Here is a 27,033-nt window from a genome sequence, read left to right on the forward strand (position 1 = left end):
TTGGATGTGCACACGAGCTTGGAGTGGAGGAGGGCTTGGTCCCTGACTCTGATCCCTGCAGCCTCCAGGCCCCAGACACAGGGCCAGCAGCCTGCTCTGGGGTGTGTGTGTGTCCACGTGTGTCAGTGCAACCATGTGTGTGTCCACATGTGTCTCTCTCTGTGTTAGCATGTCAGTGTGTGTCTTTGCATTGTGTCTATGTGTATCTGTGTGTAGCTATTTGTCCATGTGTGTGTGTGTCCATCTATGTGTGTCTCTGTGTGTGTGCCCTGTGCATCAGTGTGTGTGTCTGTTCCATGTATGTGTCTGTCTGCTGTGGACGCAGCTGGCAGGGAGGGTTTGGGGGGAGGCCTGCTGGGCTCCCAGCCAGAGAGAGGGGGTCTTCTCCATGCCCGGGTTGGGTCCTGTGGCCCAGGCATGATGGGGAGCAAGGATTCGGGGTGGCCTGGGTAAGAGGTAGACCAAGGGAGGCCGCCTAGGATGGCATGGGCGACATGTTTGCCCACACGGGGCACGGAGGTTGGCGGTGGGTGGTGCTGTTGGGCAGAGTGTGTGGGGGCAGGGCCGGCATGGCAGGCGTGACTGCGTGTGAGGCCCATGGGGGCATGCTTGTGAGCTTGTGGGGGCGGGCCTGTCCCGGGACAGTCTGGGTGGAGTGAGGTGAGGGTCAGGGTGGGGTGGGCTCGGGGTTGGGACCTGTCCCTGCCCATGTTTCTGGGGACGCCAGCTGTGGGGCTGACGGGGGCTGTCTGGCTCCCTGCGTGTGGGCGCCTGTGTGGGCATCGCACTCAGCCCGTCTCTCCACCCAGAAGGGTCTGTGTGTGCAGCTGCACCTGCCGGAGCTAGTCTGTGTCCAGAGGGGCCAGCAGGAGCCTGGGGTGGAGACCAAGGCCTCCAGGGCCTCCGGAGAGGCAGGGGCTGTGGGCTGAGCTGGGGTCCCCATGGTCCTCCCCTGGGTCCACCCTCTGGTTCCCAGGGCTCCTTGGAGTGGGCAGGATGCATGGGGGCTTGGCAGGAGGATGGTAGACAGAGCCCCGCTCAGCCCCGTCCAACCCTCCTGTCCCCTCTCGGAAGTCCTTTCCTCTTTGCCAGACACCCCAGCCTCCCAGTCCTACCCCCCAAGAACCAGTGCACCCAGGCTCTGAGCAGGCACTGAGTTTATTGACAGCAGGAGCAGGGGCGGCAGGCCCTCCCTCCGTCCCAGCGGGAGCCTGGAGGGGGCGGGAGGCAGGGCCTTAATTACCAGGGTCTTTGGACACTGATCGCTCGAGGGTCTGTGAGTCCGGCAGAGCCTCGTGGGTCACTCGGCAGGTGAATCTGCTCCTCTTCTCCCAGTCGGCCTGGCTGACCTCCAGGCGGCTGAAGACGAAGAAGGCAGGGCTGGCGCCCCGGTCCCTGAGGGGCTGCGTGGTGGCGTACTGGTCGCTGGGGATCAGAGCGCCGTCCCGCAGCCACTGCACCGAGATGTCCGCGGGGAAGAAGTTCTGGACCAGGCAGGTGAGGGTGACCTGGGCCCCCTGCTCCTTCTCAGGCGGCGGGAACATGAAAACCTCGGGGGCAGCGCGCTTGCCTGTGGACGGGCGTGGGGTCAGCCGGCTCTGGCTCCAGAGGGGCCCGCCCGCCTCCCCTCCGCCCAGCCGCTCACCGGGGGCCTTGGCGATGGTGCGCACGATGGCCTGGGGCAGGTCTGGGTGGGTCAGCTTGCACTTGTAGGTCTCGCCCTCGATCCAGTCTCTGGCGTCCACGGGCAGGGTGGACGTGACGGAGTAGGTCATGTTGAAGTGGCGCTTGCTGCTCTGGGTGGCCTCGGTCAGGAGGCTCCCGCCCTCCCGGGACCACTGCAGGTTCACGCCCTCCAGGCTGGCCAGGTCCACCGCCAGGCAGGACACCTTGGGCGACTTGTGGACGTACAGGTCCAGGGGGCTGGGCGGGATCAGGTAGGCGCTCACGCCGCGGGGCTCGGACTCTGGAGGGTGCAGAGGGGCTGCGTGAGGCTGCGTCCGGCCCCTGCTGGCCCTCAGAGGCGGGTGTGGGTGCGGGGAGGGCTGTACCTGGGCAGGTGCGGGCTTGGGCCTTAACGGTGCAGCCGTGCAGGCTGACCTGGCAGGCGTAGGTTCTCAGGGACACCCACTCCCCCTGGCTGATGTTGAGCCGGCTGGCGGTAGAGGCCAGCGCGCCCTCCTGCTGAGGGGGGTCGGTGGTCGGGGACAGGTTCTCGCTCCTCTGATCGTCCACCAGCCAGGTGACCTCGAGGTCGCCCGGGGTGAAGTCAGTGATGAGGCACAGCAGCTGGATGGTGGCGTGGGTGTCACCGCTGGGTTCGCAGGACGAGTGGTAGAGCCTCACCGTGGGCTGGGTGACGTTCGCGGCGCACTCTGGGGACAGAGGCGGCGGGTCCCACGGAGGCCTCTCTGAGCCTCTGAGCCCCCCTCCACTGCCCTCCTGCCCGGCTGCTCCTCGCCCGCTGGCCTGGGCCTACCTGGCGCAAGGCGTATGGTCTGGTTGGATGCGGACCCGGCATGATTCACGTTGCAGGTGAATTTCTGTTTGGCCCATTGGCTAGAGGCGGTCACCAGGCTGCTGGTGGTGTAGCGGCTGGGGTTCGAGTTGAAGATGGCGGGGAGGGTCACGACGCTCGTTTTCAGGGACCCCGTGTCCCAGGTCATGGTCACGGGCTCCGGGAAGTAGTCCTGGACCAGGCAGCCCAGCATCACGGAGGCGGCCCCCCCGGCGGTGCCTTTGGAGCAGGGGGCCAAGGGGAAGACGGATGGGACCTGCACGGGGTCTGCGGGATGGAATGGGGCCCTGTCAGCGCTGGCGCCTTGGACTTGGGCAGCCTCTGGGAGTCTGGGAGGGAGCATGAACCCTCATTCCAGCCTGGGGCACGGAGCATTCCAGGCTCATTTGGGGCTCATCCCCGGTTCCTCCCAGACCCTGTGACAAAGCCTGTGCTGCCCGAAGCTGCTGCTGTCCCCACCCCTGGTTGGACCCCTGGGCTCTGAGTGGCAGCATACACCATCCGCCCACAGTGGAGCTCTCTGCTCCTCAAGCAGCAGAAGCTCAGAGCCATCGCCCCCCACTATGGAGCAGGGACCCCGAGACCCCAGGGATCAGCAAGATGTCTCCTCTACCCCACCCTCAGCCCCCCCCTTAGGTCTGGGATCCAGAGGCCCCCAACCCATAGGAATCACGAGTGTGGCCCATCCCACCCCCACCTCCTGCTCACTGGGCTGGACTCTCTGCAGCTGAAGGTGCCCCTTCACCCCACCTCTCACTGACCAGCCAGGCTTCCCTGCTGACCGCCCGAGGGAGCCCACTTCAGGCCTGCCCCCAGCAGTGTCCCGCCTGCCGTCGCCTGGCCTGGAACCCCAGACCTCAGCCTGTCGGACCCGGGCCCAGCTCTGTGCAGCCAGCCCAGCTCAGCCCAGTCCACCTTAGCTCCAGAGAGCCCACCTGGGTCCATCTTGGCCCAAGTCAGCCCAGAATAGACATTTCAAGCCGTGAAACTCATCTTACCTCAGTCTACAAAGTCAAACCAAATGCATTCTACCTCATCCATCTCCACCCGCCAGCCAAGGACAACCTTCCTCATGGATGGGGTACATTTAGCACAACTGAGCCAAGTCAGGAGGACCTCAGAAAACAGCACTACCCTGCGGGACCAGCAGAGCCCAGCACAGCTCAGCGCAGCCCAGGTCAGCTCAGCCCAGCTCAGCTCAGCTCAGCTCAGCCCAGTTCAGCTCAGCTCAGCCCAGGTCAGCTCAGCTCAGCCCAGCTCAGCCCAGGTCAGCCCAGCTCAGCCCAGCTCAGCCCAGCCCAGCTCAGCCCAGCCCAGCTCAGCCCAGGTCAGCCCAGCTCGGCCCAGCCCAGCCCAGCTCAGCCCAGCTCAGCTCAGCCCAGCCCAGCCCAGCCCAGCCCAGCTCAGCCCAGTTCAGCCCAGTTCAGCCCAGCTCAGCCCAGCTCAGCTCTGCCCAGCTCAGCTCTGCCCAGGTCAGCCCAGCTCAGCTCAGCCCAGGTCAGCTCAGCCCAGCTCAGCTCAGCCCAGCTCAGCCCAGTTCAGCCCAGTTCAGCCCAGCTCAGCCCAGCTCAGCTCAGCTCAGCTCAGCCCAGGTCAGCCCAGCTCAGCCCAGCTCAGCCCAGGTCAGCTCAGCTCAGCCCAGGTCAGCTCAGCCCAGCTCAGCTCAGCCCAGCTCAGCCCAGCTCAGCCCAGTTCAGCCCAGCTCAGCCCAGCTCAGCTCAGCTCAGCTCAGCCCAGCTCAGCCCAGCTCAGCCCAGCTGAGCTCAGCTCAGCTCAGCTCAGCCCAGGTCTGCTCAGCCCAGCTCAGCCCAGCTCAGCCCAGCTCAGCTCAGCTCAGCTCAGCCCAGCTCAGCTCAGCTCAGCCCAGGTCTGCTCAGCCCAGCTCAGCCCAGCTCAGCTCAGCCCAGCTCAGCCCAGGTCAGCTCAGCCCAGCTCAGCCCAGCTCAGCTCAGCTCAGCCCAGGTCTGCTCAGCCCAGGTCAGCCCAGCTCAGCTCAGCCCAGCTCAGCCCAGCTCAGCTCAGCTCAGCTCAGCCCAGCTCAGCTCAGCTCAGCTCAGCCCAGGTCAGCCCAGCTCAGCCCAGCTCAGCCCAGGTCAGCCCAGCTCAGCTCAGCCCAGGTCAGCCCAGCTCAGCTCAGCCCAGGTCTGCTCAGCCCAGGTCAGCCCAGCTCAGCTCAGCCCAGGTCAGCTCAGCTCAGCTCAGCCCAGGTCTGCTCAGCCCAGGTCAGCCCAGCTCAGCTCACCCCAGGTCAGCCCAGCTCAGCTCAGCCCAGGTCAGCCCAGCTCAGCTCAGCTCAGCTGATCTCAGCCCAGCTGATCTCAGCCCAGCTCAGCTCAGCTCAGCTCAGTTCAGCCCAGCTCAGCTCAGCCCAGCTCAGCCCAGCTCAGCCCAGCTCAGCCCAGCTCAGCTCAGCTCAGCTCAGCCCAGGTCAGCCCAGCTCAGCTCAGCCCAGCTCAGCCCAGCCCAGCTCAGCCCAGCTCAGCCCAGCTCAGCCCACGTCAGCTGGCTCAGCACAGCACAGATTGACCAACCTGGCCCTAATGAGCTGAGGATATCCCCTCTCCCTTTAAAGAACTCTGTCCACTTCAGCCACCTTTGGCCCAGCCTAGCCCAGCGCATACCCCTTACTCAGCCCAGCCCTGGCCAGAGGCTGTGCCCCAGGCTGGCCTGCTGTTTCCCCCGGCCTGGGCTGGGGGCCGCCCTCCTGGCTAATCTCTGTGCAGCCCACTGCTCGTACCCTCTGCATGTTCCCTGCCCTGGGCCTGGGGCCCTGCCCAGCCTGTTCCACGGAGGCTCTTGGCTCCCTGTCTCCTCCAGGTTGGCTCTGGTCTCTGTCTTGCTTCCCTGTGTCCTCATTCAGAGGAGGGACAGCTGAGCGATAAGCAGTAACCAGGAGGCCAGGGCCAGGCTGGGTGGGCCGTCCAGGTGTCCTCTTGCAGGCAGTAGCCTGGGTGGCCTGCCCCTCACAGCTGCCTGGATCAGCCCCGGAGCTGAGGTACCTGGAGCGCTGGGTCCTTGGTCAGGTGCCTGGCTGGTGAGGCGACCCGGTGTGGCGATGGTGTGGCGGAGTGTGGCCCATCCCCATTGCCCGCCCGTGGCTCCCAGGAAAGGCCCCCAGGCCGGAGAGCTCAATCTTTAGAAACCATTGTTGGTATTTTTATGTCCAGACAATGGGGCGGGGGGAGGGAGGGGAGGGGATCTCTGCTCATTGCTCTGGGCTAAAAATGGAATGGGAACCCCCGGCCCGTAGCCCTTCTCTGTTCTTGGGAAGTCAATGGAGCACCTGCCGGCGAGGCCCCCACACAGGTGCTCTCCTGCCTGCGCCTCGTCCCCTCCACTGCCTTCGCGGCCTGCTCCCTGGGCGCTGTCAGCACACGCGGGGTCACCGGCTGCCCTGAAGAGGGAGCGGCACCAGGCCGCCCGCCGCTGCTCCCTGGGAGGGAAGGGCTGTGAGTGTTTGTGCTGAGAGTGGAGGCCTGGTGGGCCGCATGCTGACATGTGGACAGGGCCTGCCGCCGGCACACTGCCTGCTGTCATGGGTCTTGCCCCTGGAGGAGCGGGCTCCCGGGGTGCGTGTGCAGGTCACAGGCTGCTCAGGACAGGAAGACCCTGGCTCTCCCTGGGCCCTGGCACATGCTTGCGGTGACCACCACCCATGAGCTGCTCCCATGTCATGTCCTGGAGCTGGAGTCCCTGTCAGGGCTGTGACCGGTGGTCTGGCCTGTGGGGGCCAGAGGGGTCTGGGGGGAGGCTGGTGGTGACCCCTCCAGCCGCTGGAGCCTGGGGGCACCGTGCCACCTCCCTGCCGTGCATGGCCATCGAGGGTGTGGGGCGGAGGGATGGCCTGGAGGTGCCCACGGCATCGACTCTGATTTGCTGGGGCGGCCGGCCCATCGTCGACGCTCTGGTGTGTGTCTTCATGCCGTGGACGTGTCCCACTGGCCTCTGTGTCCTCAGAACCCCCTGAAGGCCCCCCTCCCACCCAAGGGAACCTGGCAGTCCAGCTGGTCAGTGTGGGGTGCAGAGGCTTAGAGAGGACACATCAGGACCCCGTCCCCTGGGCCAGTCATCCCCATGCAAGAGGCTGTGTGCAGGTGGCTCTGTCAGGCCCTGTGGTCTGGGGAGACCCCAAAAGGGCTGCTGCATGGTAGGCCAGGCCGGGGGCTGACAGGTGCACAGCACGGGACACAGCAGGAGCCTCGGCCCCGGGCAGACTGCCCTGGCCTGTCACACCCACGCTTGGCTCCGGGGACGGGTGCTGCGTGGGAGGCAATGGGAAATACGGAATTCCTTGGAAGAGCCCGTGATTCTGAGAGAAACCACAGGCCTGGAGCAGGCAGAGCCCAGCTGGGTGGCTTGGTGGGCTTGGATGGTGGTGCCCTACCCTGCAGTCTTCACACATGGGGATGTGTGGGGCTAGGGCTCCGCTCAGCTGCCCTGGTCCCCGGCACCCCTGTCCATTCTCCCTGGGCTGCTGGCACGGGGCAGGGGCCTGTAGAGGCTAGGGCTCCGCTCAGCTGCCCTGGTCCCCGGCACCCCTGTCCATTCTCCCTGGGCTGCTGGCACGGGACAGGGGCCTGTAGAGGTGGGCAGGGAGCCTGTGGAGGTGGCCCTATCTCCAGCCTGGGCTGCCTGCTGGCCCTTGGACTTGGAGGAGAATGTCTCCCACTCGGCTCTGAGCACACGGTCTGCTGCTCCTTTCTCCCTGGGGCTGTCTCCCTGCCCAGCCCTGAGGAATCGCCCTTGAGCCGCCCCCTCTCCAGGGCTGGGCCTAGATGCCCCCTAACCAGCAGGCACGTGCCCTAGCCTCCTCGGCCGCCCTGCTGTGGCCCCACCCCATCACTCCTGTCCTTCAGGACTCAGGACAGAGCCTGCATCTAAACAAGCTGTGTCTCAGGCGTGCACATGTATGTGAGTGTGTGAATCGGTGTGGCACGCCCAATGCACATGTCTCCAGTGCACACATGTGTGTGATGCATGTGTCTTTCCGTATGCTGGCATGTATATAACCACATGTGGGTATGTCTATGAGGCATGCATGTGTTTCTCAGTGTGCACATGTATAAGCATCTGTATGACATGCATGTGCCTCGCTGTGTGCATACAGGTGTGCATGTGTGTGCACCTGTGTGACATGAACAGATCTCTCTGTGCACATGTGTGGATGCATGTGTCTGTATGATGTGAGTGTTTCTGTATTCATACATGTGTACACATGTGTGTGGGTGCCTGCAGCTGTGTGACATGCACATGTGCATGTGTCTCCCTGGGCCCACCTCCTTCCTGGCACTGACAGAGCCACCCCAGGCTTCCTGCCATCCTTTGCACCCAGGGTGGCCCTGCACGTGGGCCCTGCCTTCCCGGGAGGGTACTGTGTCCCGATCTCCAGAAAGCATCACCTAGAGGCCGCAGCGTGCCTCCTGTCCTGATACCAATGCTCCCATTGCTAACGAGCTCCCATTGCTAACGTGCTCCCATTGCTAACGTGCTCCCATTGCTAACGAGTTCCCATTGCTAACGAGCTCCCATTGCTAACGTGCTCCCATTGCCAATGAGCTCCCATTGCTAACGAGCTCCCATTGCTATGAGCTTGTGTGTCTGCAGGCACTCAGGCGCCCGGGTCCCTCCCTGTGCTTGTCCTCACCTCGTTTCCTAAAGTGTTCTTGGCATTTTACATCCTGAGGCCGCCAACACGGTGGGAGATGGAGCCCGGGAGCCGATGGTACCGGGCGGGGGATGGAGCAGGGGAGCTGATGGCGCCGGCGGCCGTCTGCCCTGTTGACCGTTTGGAAACAGGGCCTTTGCCAGTGAAATTCGGTTCGGGATCTCGAGATCACACTCGATTTGCGATGGGTCCCGAGTCCCATGACCGGTGGCCTTCGAAGACGGTGTGACACAAGAGGCACGCGAGCTCATTGGCAGGGTCTTGGGAATCTGCAGGGCAGCCATTCCGAACGCTGATCCCTGGTGACCGTTAAATGTGGGATGACACTCTCCCCGTTAGTCCTCGTCCCTTCACGTTGCTTATCACGTACTTCATTTAACAGAAATTTATTTATTCATAAAATCGTTACTGTTGAAAGTATTACACATGTCCCCTTCCCCCCATTGGCCCCTCTAGGCCACCCCCACCCCCGCCCCCGGCCCTCACCCCGCACTGTCTGTGTCCGTGGGCCATGCATATACGCACACAGGTCTTTGGTTGATCACCCCCCCCCCTTCCCTCTGAGATCCGCACTCTGTTCCATGCTTCCATGTCTCTGGTCCACTCCGTTCATCAGTTTATTTTGTTCATTAGATTCCACATATGAGTGCGATCATGTGATACTTGTCTTTCTCTGGCTGGCTTATGTCACTTAGCTTGATACTCTCCAGGTCCCTCCATGCTGTCTCAAAGGGCAAGAGATCCTTCTTTTTTGCTGCTGCCTAGTACTCCATGGTATAGATGTACCACAGCCTTTCTATCCACTCGTCTGCTGATGGGCCCTGGGGCTGTGTCCAGATCTTTGCTATTTAACAGACATTCCTGGTTTCCAAGGTCGAGTCCATGAGCTACCTCCCTCAGGCTTGTGCCTTTGGAGGTTGGAGAACTCGGCTGCCAGCGTCTGAGTGCCGAGTGCCTGCGGCTCCGCCACAATGTGGTGCCTTAAAACCACAGGAGCGAGTTCGTGCGCATTCTGGAAGCCACAGTCAGCCGGGGTGTGAGCGAGGGGGCGGTGCGGCTCCAGCGTCTGGGGCTGGACATCACCCCAGCTTCCACCTCTGTCTGCGCGCAGCCTCCTCCCCGGTGTCTTGGTGCCATGGCTTCTTGTTTGTTTGTTTGTTTGTTGTTAATCTTGACCCGACGATATTTTTTTCCATTGAATTTTAGTGAGTGTGGAAGTGGGGGGGAGAGACAGAGAGAGAAGGGAGAGACAGAGAGAGAAGAAACATCAATGTGAGAGAGACACATTGAATGGTTGCTTCCCACACTCGCCCTGACCAGGCCAGGGATTGAGCCTGCAACCAAGCTACCTGCCCTCGACTGGAATCAAACCTGGGACCTTTCAGTCCATGAGCTGGCGCTCTATCTACGGAGCCAAGCCAGCCAGGGCTGTCTTTGGAAGCCACCAGTCCTTGGACTTGGGACCCAGCCCACATCGAGTGTGATCTCAAGATCCTGACCCGAAGTCCATTGGCAAAGATCCCATTTCCAAACGAGTCACCAGGCAGACGGCTGCCGGCGCATCGGCTCCTGTGCTCCATCTCCCTCCAGCATCGCCGGGGTGTGAGCAGGTCGTCCCGCCAGGCTCCCGCTGCTCACTGTCACGGGGCAAGAGCTAGGCGTCCGGTCACAGGCCTCCTTCCCGCATCCCAAGCTTCCCCACGCGTTCCCACAGCCTGACAAGCTGCACGCACTGCCCACCAAGTTCCCGTAAGCTGCCGAGTGTGTGGGTCTGGTAGTCTGCACACAAGCAACTTGCTTTTTACTTTTAATCCTCACCTGAGGGTGTGTTTTTATTGACTTTAGAGAAAAAGGGAGGGAGGGAGGGAGGGAGAGATACATTGATGTGAGAGAGAAACATTGAGCAGTTGCCTCTGGTGGTCGCCCCGCCCAAGGTTGAACCTGAAACCTGGGTGTGTGCCCTGGTGGAATGGAACCCGCAATCTTTTTGGTGCCTGGGACGACGCTCCAGCTAACTGCGCCACCCGGCCGGGCCCAAGGCGTGTCCTCAGTGACCTTGGTGTGTGTGTTCGTGTTTAGGGCAGAGTCTTTCACAACTTCGCAGCCCTTGCTCTTACTCTTTGAAATTGTCTCTAAAACAGACAGACACACAAAACCAACCCAGCTGGAAGTTTGATAGGAACACGGGGAGGTGGGAGGTCGCACAGCCACCAGTCACGCTGATGCTGTGACACCCCCCCCCCCCGCTCCCGCCCTGTCTGCACTATCCCAGGCCAGGTCCTGAGCACCTTCACTGTGGGGGCCGCAGGCATCCGTGTGGGCGAGACTGGCCATGCCGGAGTCGCTGTGGGCTCCTGGGAGACAGTCACACGGGATCCTGAGCGGGAGGCCATGTGAGTGTGGGACAGGAAGTGTGCTGTGCTCTCCTGGGTGCTCAGGGGAGAGGCACCGAGCAGAAGGAGGCAGGAGCTGCTGGATGCATGGAGGGCAGGCACCGGAGAAGGGGGCCTGAGCAAAGGCTCAGGCTCAAGGTGTACGGTGGGCCCCAGTGGGCGGTGCCCGAGAGTGTGTGTGTGTGTGTGTGCATGTATGTGAGGACCTGTGTGTGTGCATGTGTGTGAGGACCTATATGTCTGTGTGCACGTGTGTGATGACCCGTGTGTGTGTATAGAACCTGTGTGTGTGTGTGAGGATCTATGTGTGAGAGGACCTATGTGTATGTGCATGTGTGTGAGGACCTGTGTGTGTGTGAATGTGTGTGAAGACCTGTGTGTGTGAGGACCTATGTGTGTGTGTACAGAACCTGTGTGTGTGAGGATCTGTGTGTTTGAGGTCCTGTGTGTATGTGCATGTGTGTGAGGACGTGTGTGTGTGTAAGGACCTGTGTGTGTGTGTGTGGATGTGTGTGAGGACCTATGTGTGTGAGGTCCTTTGTGTGAGGACCTGTGTGTAAGGACCTGTGTGTGTGTATGTGTATGTGTGTGAGGTCCTGTGTGTGTTTGTGTGTGTGAGAACCTGTGTGTGTGAGGACCTGTGTGTGTGAGGTCCTGTGTGTGTGTGCATGTGTGTGAGGACCTGTGTGTGTAAGGACCTGTGTGTGTGTGTGGACGTGTGTGAGGACCTGTGTGTGTGTGCATGTGTGTGAGGACCTGTGTGTGTGTGTATAGAACCTCTGTGTGTGAGGTCCTATGTGTGTGTGTGCATGTGTGTGAGGACCTGTGTGTGTAAAGACCTGTGTGTGTGTGTGGATGTGTGTGAGGTCCTGTGTGTGTGTGTGCATGTGTGTGAGGACCTGTGTGTGTGTGTATAGAACCTCTGTGTGTGAGGTCCTATGTGTGTGAAGACCTGTGTGTGTAAAGACCTGTGTGTGTGTGTGTGGATGTGTGTGAGGTCCTGTGTGTGTGAGGACCTGTGTGTGTGTGCATGTGTGTGAGGACCTGTGTGTGTGAGGACCTGTGTGTGTGAGGACCTGTGTGTGTGAGGTCCTGTGTGCATGTGCATGTGTGTGTGGATGTGTGTGAGGTCCTGTGTGTGTTTGTGTGTGTGTGAGAACCTGTGTGTGTGAGGTCCTGTGTGCATGTGCATGTGTGTGTGAATGTGTGTGAGGACCTGTGTGTGCGTGAGGATGCAGCCAATCAATGATTTCCTCTTGTTATTGATGTTTCTATCTCTCTCTCTGAAATCAATAATAATAATAAAAAGCTTAAAGATAAAAGAAAGAAGAGGAGATGGGACACGGCCACGCGGAGGGACGGCCACGTGAGGACCCGGGAAGGTGGCCGTCCACATGCCCAGGAGAGAGGCCTCGGGGAGCCAGCCCGCAGCACCTGCCCTGGGACTCAGGCTCCAGGACGGGGAGCGTCTCTGGGTGCTGTTCCCGCTTCCTGTGGGTGCTGACACCCCACACAGTGTCTTGTTTCTGGCCACGGCCAGTCCTGCCCCAGCCCCAGACGCCCATGTGGCTCCCAGCGCCCCCTGGTCTCTGGGCCGCCTTCCTCACCCGCTGGGCTGGATGCTGGCTGAAGGCACCATCACAGGAGATTCCGTGAGGCAGGGATGTGTAAGGAGCCTTTATTGTCATTAAACACACACACCACACACACTGCGCACACCAGTACAGACAATGAACGGGCTCAGAAAATTAAACAGAAAACGAAAGCGGCCCAAGCTACAAGGTGGCGTTTCCTTAGAATCATCTCTCTGCGCGTCCCCTGTACCACGGGGCCCGCGTCTCCCTCCTTCCCGTCCAGACGTGCCGACGGGTGCTCCCTGGGGATCGAGGGTCTCCGTCCAGGGCTCTCAGCTCTCAGCCCCCCTCCCGGAGCAGGGCTACCTGGGAGGGCGAGGGGGCAGGACTCAGGCCTGTGCTCCCACCTGGGGCCTCTGGGCACGCTGCACCTCCACACCCACGTCCCCCTCTGTCCACGGAGGCTGGGTCCCAGCTGCAGGGACCTGGTCACCAGGCCCCGCCCCAGGGGCTTGTGGGCCGATGCCCACCCTCCCTGGGTGGTACCGCCCTGACCCCGGGCCCCACAGCAGCCCGGCCCAGGCTGGCTCTGAGGTGTGCTCTGATGGAGGCGGCCGAGTGGCCATCCGGGTCCACCTGGAGCTTCCTGGCGGGGACTCAGCACCTCCCGGGAGCACTGCCTCCTGCTGCTGCCCACACACTGGGCGCCAGGCCTCTGCCCTCAGAACGGACTTGCACGCAGCCCAGGCAGTGACGTCCTGGGGAGGGACACGCCGCCCGGAGGCCTTGGTGGCCACACGACCCCGGGCATCTTAGTGGCTGCGTGGAGGGGCCGGCGGGCACCTGTCAGCTCAGGTTGGAGCAGAACCTGCTGTCCACTCGGTTCTCCAAAGGGGCAGGTCCTGGGCGGGACGCAGCCTGTGATGGCTGTGAGGCCAGAGGGCGGGGGTGCTGGCTCAGGGGGGCCTGGGCTTCGAGGGTGGAGAGGTCATAGGTCAGCGAGGTCAGAGGGCGGAGGAGCAGGCGTTGCAGCAGGTGGAGCAGGTGGACCGGCGGGCGGGTCCGGGCAGCCGGCCGCTTGCTGGGAGGGAGGCTAGGCCCCTTGTCCGATCATGTTCCTGTAGTCGGGGACGATGGTCCTCTTCAGGTCGGCCACCGAGGAGAAGATCCACTTGACCTGCGGGGGCCGGGCCAGGTCAGCCTCTGCGGGGCCGGGGCCAGGTGGGCCGGCGGGGGAGGGCGGCATGGGGCAGTGAGGGACAGTGACGGACAGTGAGGGACACAGTGAGGGACACAGTGAGGGGCAGTGAGGGACAGTGAGGGACAGTGAGGGACACAGTGAGGGACAGTGAGGGACACAGTGAGGGACACAGTGAGGGACACAGTGAGGGACACAGTGAGGGACAGTGAGGGACACAGTGAGTGACACAGTGAGGGACATAGTGAGGGACACAGTGAGGGACACAGTTAGGGACATTGAGGCACAGTGAGGGACACAGTGAGGGACATTGAGGCACAGTGAGGGACACAGTGAGGGACACAGTGAGGGACACAGTGAGGGACAGTGAGGGACAGTGAGGGACATAGTGAGGAACACAGTGAGGGACACAGTGAGGGACACAGTGAGGGACATTGAGGCACAGTGAGGGACACAGTGAGGGACACAGTGAGGCACAGTGAGGGACACAGTGAGTGACACAGTGAGGGACATAGTGAGGGACACAGTGAGGGACAGTGAGGGACACAGTGAGGGACAGAGTGAGGAACATAGTGAGGGACACAGTGAGGGACACAGTGAGGGACACAGTGAGGGGCAGTGAGGGACAGTGAGGGACATAGTGAGGGACACAGTGAGGGGCAGTGAGGGACAGTGAGGGACACAGTGAGGGACAGTGAGGAACACAGTGAGGGACATAGTGAGGGACATTGAGGCACAGTGAGGGACACAGTGAGGGACACAGTGAGGGACAGTGAGGGACACAGTGAGGGACACAGTGAGGGACATAGTGAGGGACACAGTGAGGGACATAGTGAGGGACAGTGAGGGACAGTGAGGGACAGTGAGGGACAACATGGGGACAGCATGGGGACAGTGCGGGACACATGGAGATGATGTGGGCACAGCATGGGGACGGCGTGGGGTGCATGGGGCATGTGGGGCTGGCCTGGGTTAAGCAAGGGCATGGGGCACAGTGTGGGGTGCGTGGGCACGTGGGTATTTTGTGGGGCACGTGGGGATTGTGTGGGGCACATGGGGATGGCGTGGGGATGGCGTGGAGATGGTGTGGGGGCACGTGGGGATGGCGTGGGGATGGCGTGGGGATGGTGTGGGGGCACGTGGGGATGGCGTGGAGATGGTGTGGGGGCACGTGGGGATGGCGTGGGGATGGCGTGGAGATGGTGTGGGGGCACGTGGGGATGGCGTGGGGATGGCGTGGGGATGGTGTGGGGGCACTTGGGGATGGCGTGGGGATGGCGTGGGGATGGCGTGGGGATGGCGTGGGGATGGTGTGGGGGCACGTGGGGATGGCGTGGGGATGGCGTGGGGATGGCATGGGGCACGTGGGGCATGTGGGGCATGTGGGCACGTGGGGATGGCGTGGGGATGGCGTGGGGATGGCGTGGGGATGGCGTGGGGATGGTGTGGGGGCACGTGGGGATGGCGTGGGGATGGCGTGGGGATGGCGTGGGGATGGCATGGGGGACGTGGGGCATGTGGGGCATGTGGGCACGTGGGGATGGCGTGGGGACGGCGTGGGGACAGCGTGGGGATGGTGTGGGCACATGGGGACAGCATGGTGATGGCTTGGGGATGGTGTGGGGCGCGTGGGGCGCATGGGCAGCCCACCTTGAAGAGCGTGACGGTGGCGCTGTAGCACACGCTGAGCAGGAAGAGGGTGATGAAGATGGAGATGGTGGTCCACAGCCCATCCAGCTCCCCGTCCTGGGCCTCGGCACAGCTCTCGTCCAGGAGCAGCTCTGCACAGGGAGGGGGGGGTCAGTGCGGGGCCATGGGGGCTGGTGTGGGGCACCTTGTGATTGGGGGGCCCCTGCCGAGGGAGGGCCCATGGTGCTTGGGTCCCCCATCCTCCGTCTCAGGCCCAGCTCTCAGCCTGACCCGGGCTGTCCCCTCCTCTCTGCCACCCGCACGGGGCCCTGGGGGACAAGGTTGTTTGACCCGCAGTCCAGCCTGCTCTGTCATCCACCAGCCCCTCTGCCTGCTCCCCCGGGGTCAGAGGGCAGGAGGGCCCTGCCTGGGGGAGGGCCAGAGCCGGGTCCGAGTTGGGAGTGCAGGACAAGTGGCTGGGCCCCAGGCTAGTGGGTGCGTGGGGAGGACTTCTGTGTGTGGGGAAGGTGTGGGTGCCTGGGAAGGGGGAGGGGCGTCCGGGCTGGTCAGTGTGGGGATGAGCTGCTGAGTGGCCCCTGGGGCATTGGGGAGCGTGGGGTCAGGCTGGTGTCCGTGGTGGGGGTTCCCAGGACCCGACCTCCTCTGGTCTGGGCCTGTGCAGGATGCCTCACGGGCGGCCCCGCAGTGCAAGGCCTGTCTCTGTGTGCATGTGCATGCATGTGCATGTGTGTGTGCGTGCATGTGCACGTGTGTGTGCATGTGCGTGTGTGTGAAGGTGGCCACATGAGCTGGTGCTGGTCTGTGGGCGCCTTGTTTTCCACGATCGGGCTCAGTGCCCCCGTTGCCTCTGACAGTCCCTCCCCAGAACCCCAGGGCTGCCCGCCTCTGCCTCTTTGGGGCAATCAGGTGTGTGTCCTCATGAGCAGACAGGCCTGGCCCCAGGTGGGACATGGCCCACAGAGGCCCCTCGCCCGAGGGAGGGGAGGAGGCCTGGTCTCGAGGGCACGGAGGGCCTGTCCCACACCGCGGGCCAGTGTGCTCCTGTGCGGGCACAGAGCCACGTCCAGGAGCCCTGGAGACCAGTGGACAAGGCACCCGGAGACCAGGCACTGCCCACAGCAGGGCTTGCTCAGAGGCGGGCACCCTCCTGGGCCCTCCTGTCCCTGAGGGGCATCTCCTGCCCCCTGTCCACATCTCCTGACCGAGTCCTTGCTGGCAGTGGGAAGCCGTCCCGCCCTGGCACCTGCAGACCCACCAGCTCTGGGTCGTGCCCTAGCGGTGCCGACCAGCCTCTGAGCCGGTCTGACCTCCACCCCGGAAAGAACCACGACAGTGTCGCAGGGTCCCAGGGCCATGCTGGGTGCTTTATTGAATGCTGGGTGCCCGAGGGTATGTACATGGGGGGTCGCCAGGCACCGGGCGTGCTGCTCATTTACCCGGGTTCCGGGAGACGGTCTTCTGGGCGTAGTGGTTGTGCAGGGCCTCGTGCATCACCTCGCATGTGAAGGAGTCCCCCCGCTGCCACCGGGCCTTGTCCACGGTGAGCTTGCTGTACAGGAAGAAGGAGCCCTCCTGGTCCTTCTGGGGCGGGGTTGAGGAGTACTTGGTCTCGGACTCCGGCCGCCCGTTGCTCCGCCACTCCACGCTGATGTCCGGCGGGAAGAAGTCTTTGACCAGGCAGGTCACGCTGACCTTGTCCCTGGCCATCTCGTCGGAGTGTGGGCCCAGGACGTACACCTGCGGTTCCCGGACTTGCCCTGTGGGATGAGGTCAGCACAGACGGTCACTCCCAGGTGGAGGGCTGGCCCCCAGCCCCGGCCCCAGGCCCACCTGTCTGCTTCCCACCTATGGCCTTGGAGATGGTCCTCTCGATGGGGGAGGGGATGGCCTTGTTGTTGACCTTGCACTTGAACACTTTGGCCTTCAGCCAGTCCTGGTGCAAGATGGGGAAGGTGTTGACCACACGGTAGGTGCTGTTGAACAGCTGCTGCTGCGCCTTCACCTTCTCCTTTTTCATCTCATTGTTGTCCACGTACCAGGTGAACTCGACTTCGAGGTCATCCGGGGCCACGTCCACCACCATGCACGTGACCTCGGGCGTCTGGGAGATCATGAGGGTGTCCTTGGGTTTCGGGGGGAAGATGAAGACCGAGGGCCCTCCCGGGTTCTCACAAGCTGGGGGGAGACAGCGGCCAGGGGTCAGCCCTGGGCAGGCCTTCCCTGGGCAGGCGCTCCCCATGGGCCTCCTCCTGGGGTGGATACTCACGTGGGCATGTGTGAGGCGGGCAGGTGGGTTCGGGTTCTTTAATTACGGCCACTGCAGAGAGAGCAGGCTGAGGGTTACCGAGGCCCCACAGGGCACCGCCCTGGCAGGGGCTTAGGTCAGGGACAGAGTTTGGCAGTTCTGAGACTGGCACCCGCCTCTGTGGCTCCAGAGCCAGTGCCCACCCTGGGCCTGGTGGTGATACCAAGAGGACCCCTCTCCCAGCTTGGGGAGACCGTCTGCACTTCTCCCACTGCCCTGGGCTGCAGCAGCCATCCCTGCTCCTGGTTTGTCTCCTAGCAGATGTCTCTCCGGGGCATGTGCTCACCGATCTTGTCCACCTTGGTGCTGCTGGCCGGGTGGGCTACGTTGCAGATGAAGGTCTGGCTGGATGAGCTGGCGGGCACCGTCACCATGCTGCTCTGAGAGTAGAGGCCTGAGCGCAGGACGGGTGGGAAGTTTTGCACCCCGCTGGTCAGGGAGCCCGAGTTCCAGGTCACAGTCACGGGCTCCGGGAAGTAGCCAGAGACCAGGCAGCCCAGGGAAACCGTGGAGCCGGACGTGGTGCCACATTTGGAAAACAGCGGGAAGACCGACGGGGCCGTGGTGGAGGCTGTAAGAGAGGGGCCACGTGACTGCCAGGTCTCACCTTACCGAAGCTTGGGCAGGGCATCGGGAGGCCTAGGCCTGGGACAGCGCTGAGCCCCGTGCCCGTGACCCATGGGCTCCCAGAAGCCCGAAGACCCAGAAGCCTGCAGACCGGCTGCCTGGTGAGGCTCTGCCACCCAGGCCTTCCCGCCTCTGCAGCCATGGGGGCCAGGCTCAGCAGCTCAGCCAGCGCTGCCTGGGCTGGAGTCCCCGCCCCCAGCCCCTGGTCCTCACTGAGCCTTGGAGCCCTAACTGGTGGCTCTCGCTCTGCCTGGCTTCCAGGGCCCCTGAGCCCACTGTCCTGTTGCCCTGCCTGGCCCTGCCCTGGGCGAGGAGGCCCTTCCTCATGTGGGTGGGCCTCTGTCCACAGCCCACAGCCCTCTGCCCTTCTGGGTCAGCGCTGCTGCCAAGGCACAGCCTGGTCCCCACCCCTGCCTGGAGCCCTCTGTGGGAGGCCTCTCCCCTCCTCCCTGAAGCCCCCCAGCCCAGGCTGGACCTCTGCACTCAGCATTCTCTCACGCTTGCCCCTTCTCCCCCCTCCCCTCTCTCCCAGCACTGCCCCCCAGTGCTGCCCCCTCACTGCCCCAGCTCCTGCCTAGTCCAGAGCCCTCCTGCCGGGTCCTTCCTCAGTCCGGCCCACTCACCATGGCTTGGAGCCTGGCACTGGCCTTGGCAGCCTTCTGCATGGTGTCAGTGCCCCGGACCCCTGTGTGGCCCCCTCAGCTCAGCTCTGCTCCATTGTCCCTCCCCCCTCCCTGCTCAACCCCCACCTCATCCTGGCTCCTTTTAGCTCAGGCCCTGCCTTATCCCCGAGCTCCCTCCCAGCTCAGCTGGACAGACTCTGCCTGCTGCTCAGGGCTCCCAGCCCAGAGGCACCCTCCCTCTCAGTGCCCTGCAGGCTCATCCCTCCAGCTGCTCCCCACAAGCCTTCCCTCCCCCCCACTCCCCACCAAGCCTCTTCCTGGACATTCAGAGGAGCTCAGGCCTCTGTCCTCCAGTCTCTGCCTTTGCCCGTCTGAATCCCATTTCTGCCATCTCTGGCCCTGCACCCTGTCCCGGGCCTCAGCCCCCATTCATCCCTCCTGACCTGGGCCTCAGCCCTTAACCTGGCTTCCTGTACTCAGGCCCTTGGCCTTAGCCCAGGGCTGCTGTGTCCTCCCCTGACCTGCACCCAGCTTCTTTTCACTGAGCCTCTGGCCAATAATGCCCCCTTGGCGTACTGCCCTATGATCCCTCTCTACCCACCTGCTCACCCCAGCCCATTTGTCTCCTGGCTCCTGGGCAGCTCCCTGCCCTCCCACCTGCCCCCTGCTCACCTGCATAGCTCTGCCAGCTCCCACCCACCTCCTGGGCAGCTCCTTGCTCCCCTGCCCTCCTGCCTACCCCCTGCTCACATGCATAACTCTGCTAGCTCCCACCCCGCTCCTGCCCTCCCACCTGTCCCCTGCTCACCTGTATAGCTCTGCCAGCTCCCACCCAGCTCCTGCCTTCCAACCTGCCCCCTGGTCACCTGCATAGCTCTGCCAACCCCCCTGGCTCCTGGGTAGCTCCCTACCTTCACACTTGCCCCATGCTTATCTGCATAGCTCTGCCAGCTCCCACCCAGATCCTGGGCAGTTCCTGTCTTCCCACCTGCCCCCTGCTCACCTGTATAGCTCTGCCAGCACCCACCAAGCTCCTGCCCTCACACCTGCCCCCTGCTTACCTGCATAGCTCTGCCAGCTCCCACCCAGCTCCTGCCCTCCCGCCTGCCCCCTGCTCACCGGCATAGCTCTGCCAGCCCCCCTGGCTCCTGGACAGTCCCCTACCTTCACACTTGCCCCCTGCTTATCTGCATAGCTCTGCCAGCTCCCACCCAGATCCTGGGCAGTTCCTGCCTTCCCACCTGCCCCCTGCTCACCTGCATAGCTCTGCCAGCTCCCACCCAGATCCTGGGCAGTTCCTGCCTTCCCACCTGCCCCCTGCTCACCTGCATAGCTCTGCCAGCTCCCACCCAGATCCTGGGCAGTTCCTGCCTTCCCACCTGCCCCCTGCTCACCTGCATAGCTCTGCCAGCTCCCACCCAGATCCTGGGCAGTTCCTGCCTTCCCACCTGCCCCCTGCTCACCTGCATAGCTCTGCCAGCTCCCACCCACCTCCTGGGCAGCTCCTTGCTCCCCTGCCCTCCTGCCTACCCCCTGCTCACATGCATAACTCTGCTAGCTCCCACCCAGCTCTTGCCCTCCCACCTGCCCCCTGCTCACCTGCATAGCTCTGCCAACCCCCCTGGCTCCTGGGTAGCTCCCTACCTCCACACTTGCCCCCTGCTTATCTGCATAGCTCTGCCAGCTCCCACCCAGCTCCTGGGCAGCTCCTTGCTCCCCTGCCCTCCCACCTGCCCCCTGCTCAGCTGCATAGCTCTGCCAGCTCCCACCCAGTGCCTGCCCTCACACCTGCCCCCTGCTCACTTGCATAGCTCTGCCAGCTCCCACCCAGATCCTGGGCAGCTCCCTACCTTCACACTTGCTCCCTGCTCACCTGCATAGCTCTGCCAGCTCCCACCCAGCTCCTGCCCTCCCTCCTGCCTCCTGATCACCTGCATAGCTCTGCCAGCTCCCACCCACCTCCTGGGCAGCTCCTTGCTCCCCTGCCCTCCCACCTGCCCCCTGCTCACCTGCATAGCTCTGCCAGCTCCCACCCACCTCCTGCCCTCCCGCCTGCCCCTTGCTCACCTGCATAGATCTGCCAGCCCCCCTGGCTCCTGGGCAGCTCCCTACCTTCACACTTGCCCCCTGCTTATCTGCATAGCTCTGCCAGCTCCCACCCAGATCCTGGGCAGTTCCTGCCTTCCCACCTGCCCCCTGATCACCTGCATAGCTCTGCCAGCTCCCACCCACCTCCTGGGCAGCTCCTTGCTCCCCTGCACTCCTGCCTACCCCCTGCTCACATGCATAACTCTGCTAGCTCCCACCCAGCTCCTGCCCTCCCACCTGCCCCCTGCTCACCTGCATAGCTCTGCCAGCTCCCACCCACCTCCTGCCCTCCCACCTGCCCCCTGCTCACCTGCATAGATCTGCCAGCCCCCCTGGCTCCTGGGCAGCTCCCTACCTTCACACTTGCCCCCTGCTTATCTGCATAGCTCTGCCAGCTCCCACCCAGATCCTGGGCAGTTCCTGCCTTCCCACCTGCCCCCTGCTCACCTGCATAGCTCTGCCAGCTCCCACCCAGATCCTGGGCAGTTCCTGCCTTCCCACCTGCCCCCTGCTCACCTGCATAGCTCTGCCAGCTCCCACCCAGCTCCTGGGCAGCTCCTTGCTCCCCTGCCCTCCCATCTGCCCCCTGCTCACCTGCAGTTGTTGTCCATAAAGTTCCTGGCCTGCCGTAGCCCTTGCCCCCTCTTCCCTAAGATCTCCTCCCTACAGGTCAATGAGCTCCACCTGTGCTCCGTGTCTTCCCATAGCTTCTGCTGGGCCTCCTGCCAAGCCCAGAGCCCTCAGCCCAGTAGCTCCACTCCTGGTCTCATTCCTTCCCGGCCTGCACTGCGCTTTGCTCCCTGGAGCCTCCAGCCTCCCGCCCTCTCCCCTCCAGCCTCTGCCCACCCAGTCCTCCCCTAGAGGAGACCCTCTTCACTCTCCCCACTGGGATCCCCTCTGGACCTTTGCTCTTTCCAGTTGCTGCCCTGTTCCCAGCAACTGCTGGCCCTGAGCCCCAGACCCTGTCACCTGCCCACACCCAGGGAGCTGCCCGCTGAGCCTGTGCTGCCTGTGCTGCCTGTGCTCTGAGCACCGAGCCCACATCCACCTCCCGCTGGGCCCCATAGCCTTCGCCTCTGACTCAGCCCATTGGCCCCAACAGGCCCCTCACACCACCTGGGGGTCCTCTTCCTCCGCTGCACGATGCCAGCCACCTCCCTGTGTCCCCAGCTCAGACCACTGTGCATCCAGGCATGGTCCTGCCGTGGCTGCCCCAGCCCTGCCCTCTGGCCCGGGCAGCCCTGGGCTCCTGCCCTCCTGCTCGCTATGTTTCTCTCAGGCTCTGGCCCAGCGACTCCCATCACTCTGTGGGTCCCCGAGGGCCTGGTCTCCCCTCACCTCCTGGGGCCAGTTACCCTGTCCCTCCTCGGCCCTGCTCTGTGGGGACGCCCCTCACCACAGGCCAGGGCTGGGGAGGCAGTGTCCCCGGCCTGACTGCTCTTGCTCCCCGTGCATGTGGCTCCTGGTGGCTGTGGCTGTGCCCAGAACCCCACGTACTAGGAGTTGGTAGCTGGGCCCCTGAGACTTGAACTCCCCCCGCCCCCCTCCCTGCGAAGACTAAGAACGGGATTGAAATTGGTGACAGGGCTGGCTTTCTGAAGTTCCCTTTTTTTCTGGGTGTTTTCTCTGTCAAGGGGCCAGGGGGAGTCCAGACTCAGCAGAGGGCCCCTCACGTGGGTGTGTGGGGTGGGGTGAGGCGGGCATCCAGGGCCCAGGGGACAGAGTGAGAACCCGCTGTCATGGCTCTGCTCCCCATGGGGCCAGGCTCTCCCCGAGGCCCCTGGCTTCCCCAGCCTAGGTGACACCTCCCCCTGCCCGGCCAGCGTGGGTGTCAGCACAGGCCGTCCAGTCACGGTCTGCAGCCCAGCCCAGACTCTCCCTGTCCACCCACCGAGGCGGCTCCCAGGAGCCAGCTGTCCTCAGGGCCCTGCCTCTGCCCTCCTTCCCTCTCTGGCTCCCTCTGTGGCCTGATCATTGACCAAAGGATGGTGCTGACCATGGTCAGAGGGAAGCGGCCCTCCAGGCTCAGATGTGCAAGGACAGAGTTCACAGAGGGCTCTGGTGCCCGAAAATGCCCCTCTGGCTGGGACTGCGTGCAGCCCTCCACCGCTCTGAGGGCGCGGACCCACCGCAAGGGACTTGGACCTTCAGTGTCTGTGTCTCGTGCTGCATGCAGCTCGGTCGTCCTGCAAGTCCGAGGTCTGACCTTGGCTTGGGGTGCTGGGAGGCACCAGAGCCCCCACCCCTGAAGTGCCGGGGGCCAGCAAGGCCATGGGGAGGGACCGGGCATCGCTTCTTTCAAGGGGTTCATGAGCAGGACTTGAGCCCTTCAGGCTGGCAGAGCCTCTGCAGGGCCCCGTGCCCAGGTGCCCCGGAGCACCCATCCTGTTGTGTGTCAGCCAACAGCCCTCTGGGCCCCTCTGCCCTTCCTGCGGTCCAGTCCTCACGCCATCTCCCACGGTTTGTGATTTCTCACATCCAAGTCCCAGGTCCTGGTCCAGGGGTGCACCGGAGCCTCGCAAGGGGCTCGAAGGCTCCGCCTGGGGTGCAGGGCTGGGCTGGGTGGGTTTCTGGTCCCTCTGCTGCACGGTGCTGGGACCACGTCTCCTGAGGTCCTGCCCTAAAGGCCAGCGGTGGTCCTTCTGTGGCCCTTCCCGCAGAGGTGGTCAGGTGGCCTGTGGGCTCTGTGTTCCGGGGAAGTGACCCCCCCTTGCATGGGGCAGGGCAAGGGGCAGGAGGTGCCCATGGCCACTGTGCAAAACATCGTGAGCCACAGCCGTGGGGAAGGACGTGTCCTCTGTTCCCTCCCCAGGGCAAACTGATGGTAAACTTGGCTCCCTCCACCCGAGTTCCTCCCTGCGGTGCCCAGGCCGCCTCCAGCTCCTGTCCAGCCTGTGGTGCCCAGCTGTGCGAGCTGTGGGCGCTGCTTATGGTTGCCTAAGAAGCTCTCCAGCGGACAGAGGTGCGAGGGCAGAGTTCATGGTGGTCACTGGACCCTGAAAATGCCCCTCTGGCTGAGACAGTTTGCACCCCTCTACGGCTCTGAGGGCCCTGACCCCACCACAGGGGACTTAATCTCTGGGTGGCTCACCACATCGTGGACTTTGGCGAAACCCAAAAGTGTTTAGGCCAGTGGGTGTCTGCCTATTGAGTCCACTCCCACCTGTATGCCCAGGTTTCTGGCAAATCGCACAGACCACCTGCTGCTGGTCATTGGGATGGAAGCTGAGCTGCCCATCCCAGTCATGGGGGTGGTGTCAGGAAGATCCATCTCTTGGGGTCATTACAGGACATCAGGCACAGGTGCAGCCATTCAGACCGGGGGGGGCGGCGGCCGGGGTGGCTGGCGAGGGTGTGACCAAGTGACCCAGTTATCCACACACCGGGCTATCTCAGGACCTCGGCACGTGCCCTGTCCTAGTTCCTGAGGCCCATTCGTTCCAGACAGATCCTCTCACATAAGAAAGTCAGCGAGGCTTGTGGCTCAGTGGCTGAGCATTGACCTATGAACCAGGTCACGGTTTGATTCCATCTCAGGGCACATGCCTGGGTTGTGGGCTCTATCCCCAGTGTGGGGCAGGCAGGAGACAGCTGGTCCATGATTCTCTCTCATCATTGATGTTTCTATCTCTCTCTCCCTCTCCATTCCCGTCTGAAATATATATATATATATATATATATATATATATATATATACACACACACACACACACACACACACACACACACACACATATACACACTAGTGGCCCGGTACACAAAAATTTGTGCACTCGGGGGCTGGGGGAGTGTCCCTCAGCCCGGCCTGCACCTTCTCAAAACTGGGACCCCTGGAAGGATGTCCTACTGCTGGTTTACAGGGATCGGGCCTAAACTGGCAGTTGGACATCTCTCCCACAATCTGGGACTGCTGGCTCCTAACCACTAACCTGCCTGCCTGGCTGATTGATTGCCCCTAACCACTCTGCCTTCCAGCCTGCTTGCCCCCAACTTCCCCCCGCCACCAGCCTACTCGCCCCCAAATCCCCCCCCCCCCCCCACCAGCCTGATCATCCCCAACTGCCCCCTGTACCAGTGTGTTCACCCCAACTACCCCCCTGCCGGCCTGCTTGCCCCTAACTGCCCCCACCCCCAGCTGGCCTGCTTGCCCCCAACTGCCCCCCTGCTGGTCTGCTCACTCCAAGTGGCTCCATATTCTATTCCATTTGTGTCCTTTCCACCCCTAAGTTAATGCCGTGTCCTTAATATGTGGTTATGAGATGTCTCTGTGACTGAGCTGGGAAACCTTTCATGTTTCTCTTTCCTTTCCTTTCATCTCAGGATAACTGAGCTCTGCGGTTTGTGTGGGACCAAAGGCCCTGGGAATACAATGCTGAGCCTTCTGAACTCATTTTATTTCTTATTGTATTATTTGATTCTTGGGGCTGAATTAAACATGAAAACAGAAGAAAATATACCCTTAGATATAGAATCTGAGTCATTACCCAGAGATTTCTGTGGTAGTTAACACTGAGGCATGAGGCACATGTGTTTATTGGTCAATTTCTCCAACTATGGAACGAAGGTTGATCCTGCCCCTCGGATCCTTTGGAGGTTGGTTATGATGCATCTAGAGGGATTAACTGGCAGCTCTGAGAATAAGATCAGAAGTCAACAGACACTTGTTTCCTTTACCCAGACAGAGTTAGAAAAACACAACTCCTTTTATCATATCAGCAGCAAGGGCCATGCCTGTGGGAGGAGGAGCAGGGAACCTGGGCTTCCCCCTTGCTACTTCCCCTCCCTTCCTCCCTCCCTCCCTCCCTCCCTCCCTCCCTCCACTGGTCCAGCTGCTATGCTATGGTGGAACCCCTCACTCAGGCTCTGGCCCCGCCCATGTCACAGAGAGGAGCATGTGCAGTTTCTTGCAGACACAGAAGCAGCTGTGGAGTAGGGAGGCGGTGGTTATTCCCCTGAGCAGGTGCTGAAGTCCTTGTTGAAGTCTTCACTCCAGAGCCTGCGAGTCCTGGGAGGCTGCACAGTGGAGGCACCACATTCCTTTCAGTAGAAACTGAAGATTGATAGGAGCCTGCTGGCTGAGGGGAAGGACCAGGAGGTCTGCCTTGTGCCCATTCCCAATCCACAGTCCTGCTTTGCTGGTCTAGCCTCTTGAGCCCAACGCCCATGGCCTGGGTGTACAGGGGGCGGGGCCACTGCCATCGCCATGTTCCCTCTGAGCCCCGCGTGTATGGCTGGGGCTGCACTCAGGAAAGGCCGAACATGGAGTGGGCTGCACACAGGGCAGGGACCCCTGCCATCCCCTTGTTCTGCCTGAGCTCTGGGCCGATGGCCTGGCCGCACACCGAGTGGGCTGCCCATGGGGCGGTGATCCCGCCTTCACCGCTTTCAGCCTGAGCCCAGCGAGGATGGCCTGGCCTCACAGGGTGTGGGGCCCCACCATCACCTCCTTCTGTCTGAGCCCCAGGGCCACTTTTGCCCTGCCACCCGGCTCTTATCTGCCACTTGGGTTTCTGATCACCGAGTGTCAGGAGGCTTCTTCCCCTTTTGCCTCCCAGCATTGCACCTACATATGCAAATTAACCACCATGTTTGTTGGCGGTTAACCGCCATCTTGTTTGGCAGTTAATTTGCATATCACCTGATTAGCCAATGGGAAGCATGTCAGAGGTACGGTTAATTACCATGTTTGTCTATTATTAGATAGGAGGAGGATATATATGTATATCTATATTGAAGTCAGTGATGCTGAGTTTGCCTAGAGTGGAATTGTGAGCCGGTGTGTTGGATCTGGGCCTGGCTTTCAGGAACAAGAGAAAAGAGAGGCTTTGAAAGGGTTAAAGAGAATAAAACGGGGCAGAGAAAAACGTATTGTGCTGAGCAGATGCCTTGCAGAAAGCTTGCTGCCTTGAGCACTGCATAGCGCAGATGCTGACTAGTCACCTGACACTGGGAGGAGCCAAGGACCGACCGGACCCTCATGTCAGCAGAGCGGCATGCAGCAGCAGAAGATAATAAAAACCTGACTCTCCCTTCGGTCTCTGCTGACTCCTTCTTCAGACTCAGCCCACCTGCACCCAGGAGCCTGGAATAAAATCTTAGTAGATACGTTATGGTCTCATGTCATTGGTGTGTGACCCCCGCCCACTCCCAACCTGTCAGGACTCTGAGGCCATTCACAGGAGCCCTTCCCAGGGCCCTGTCCCCACTTGGGAATCGATCCTTTCATCATCATCAATGGCCCTCTTTGTCTCTGTGACTCCTTTTTGCATTTATCCTTAACTTTTGTTAATCATCACCTGGATATTGCATTTTGATTGGGCAGTTTAGTCCATTCACATTTAATTTTATTGTACATAGGCAAGGGTCTATTCTGGCCACTTTGTTACTAGTTT

General features: G+C 62.2%; 1 long non-coding RNA gene and 1 gene segment (V, D, J or C); both read right to left on the reverse strand.

The window, feature by feature from the left end:
* The window catches only part of LOC138999285 (immunoglobulin alpha-2 heavy chain-like), a 69,498-nt gene that overhangs the window by 9,970 nt on the left and 32,495 nt on the right, over nt 1-27,033 (reverse strand).
* LOC138999159 (uncharacterized) lies at nt 12,241-15,124 on the reverse strand. Its single transcript, XR_011469332.1, has 2 exons — nt 14,999-15,124; nt 12,241-13,327 (listed from the first exon to the last, which is right to left on the reverse strand). It is a non-coding gene; the product is annotated as an uncharacterized lncRNA (long non-coding RNA).

The sequence above is a fragment of the Myotis yumanensis genome, unplaced genomic scaffold, assembly GCF_028538775.1.
Source record: "Myotis yumanensis isolate MYYU_CA2020_CCGP unplaced genomic scaffold, mMyoYum1.0.hap1 SCAF_22, whole genome shotgun sequence".
In the NCBI taxonomy this organism is placed as follows: Eukaryota; Metazoa; Chordata; class Mammalia; order Chiroptera; family Vespertilionidae; genus Myotis; species Myotis yumanensis.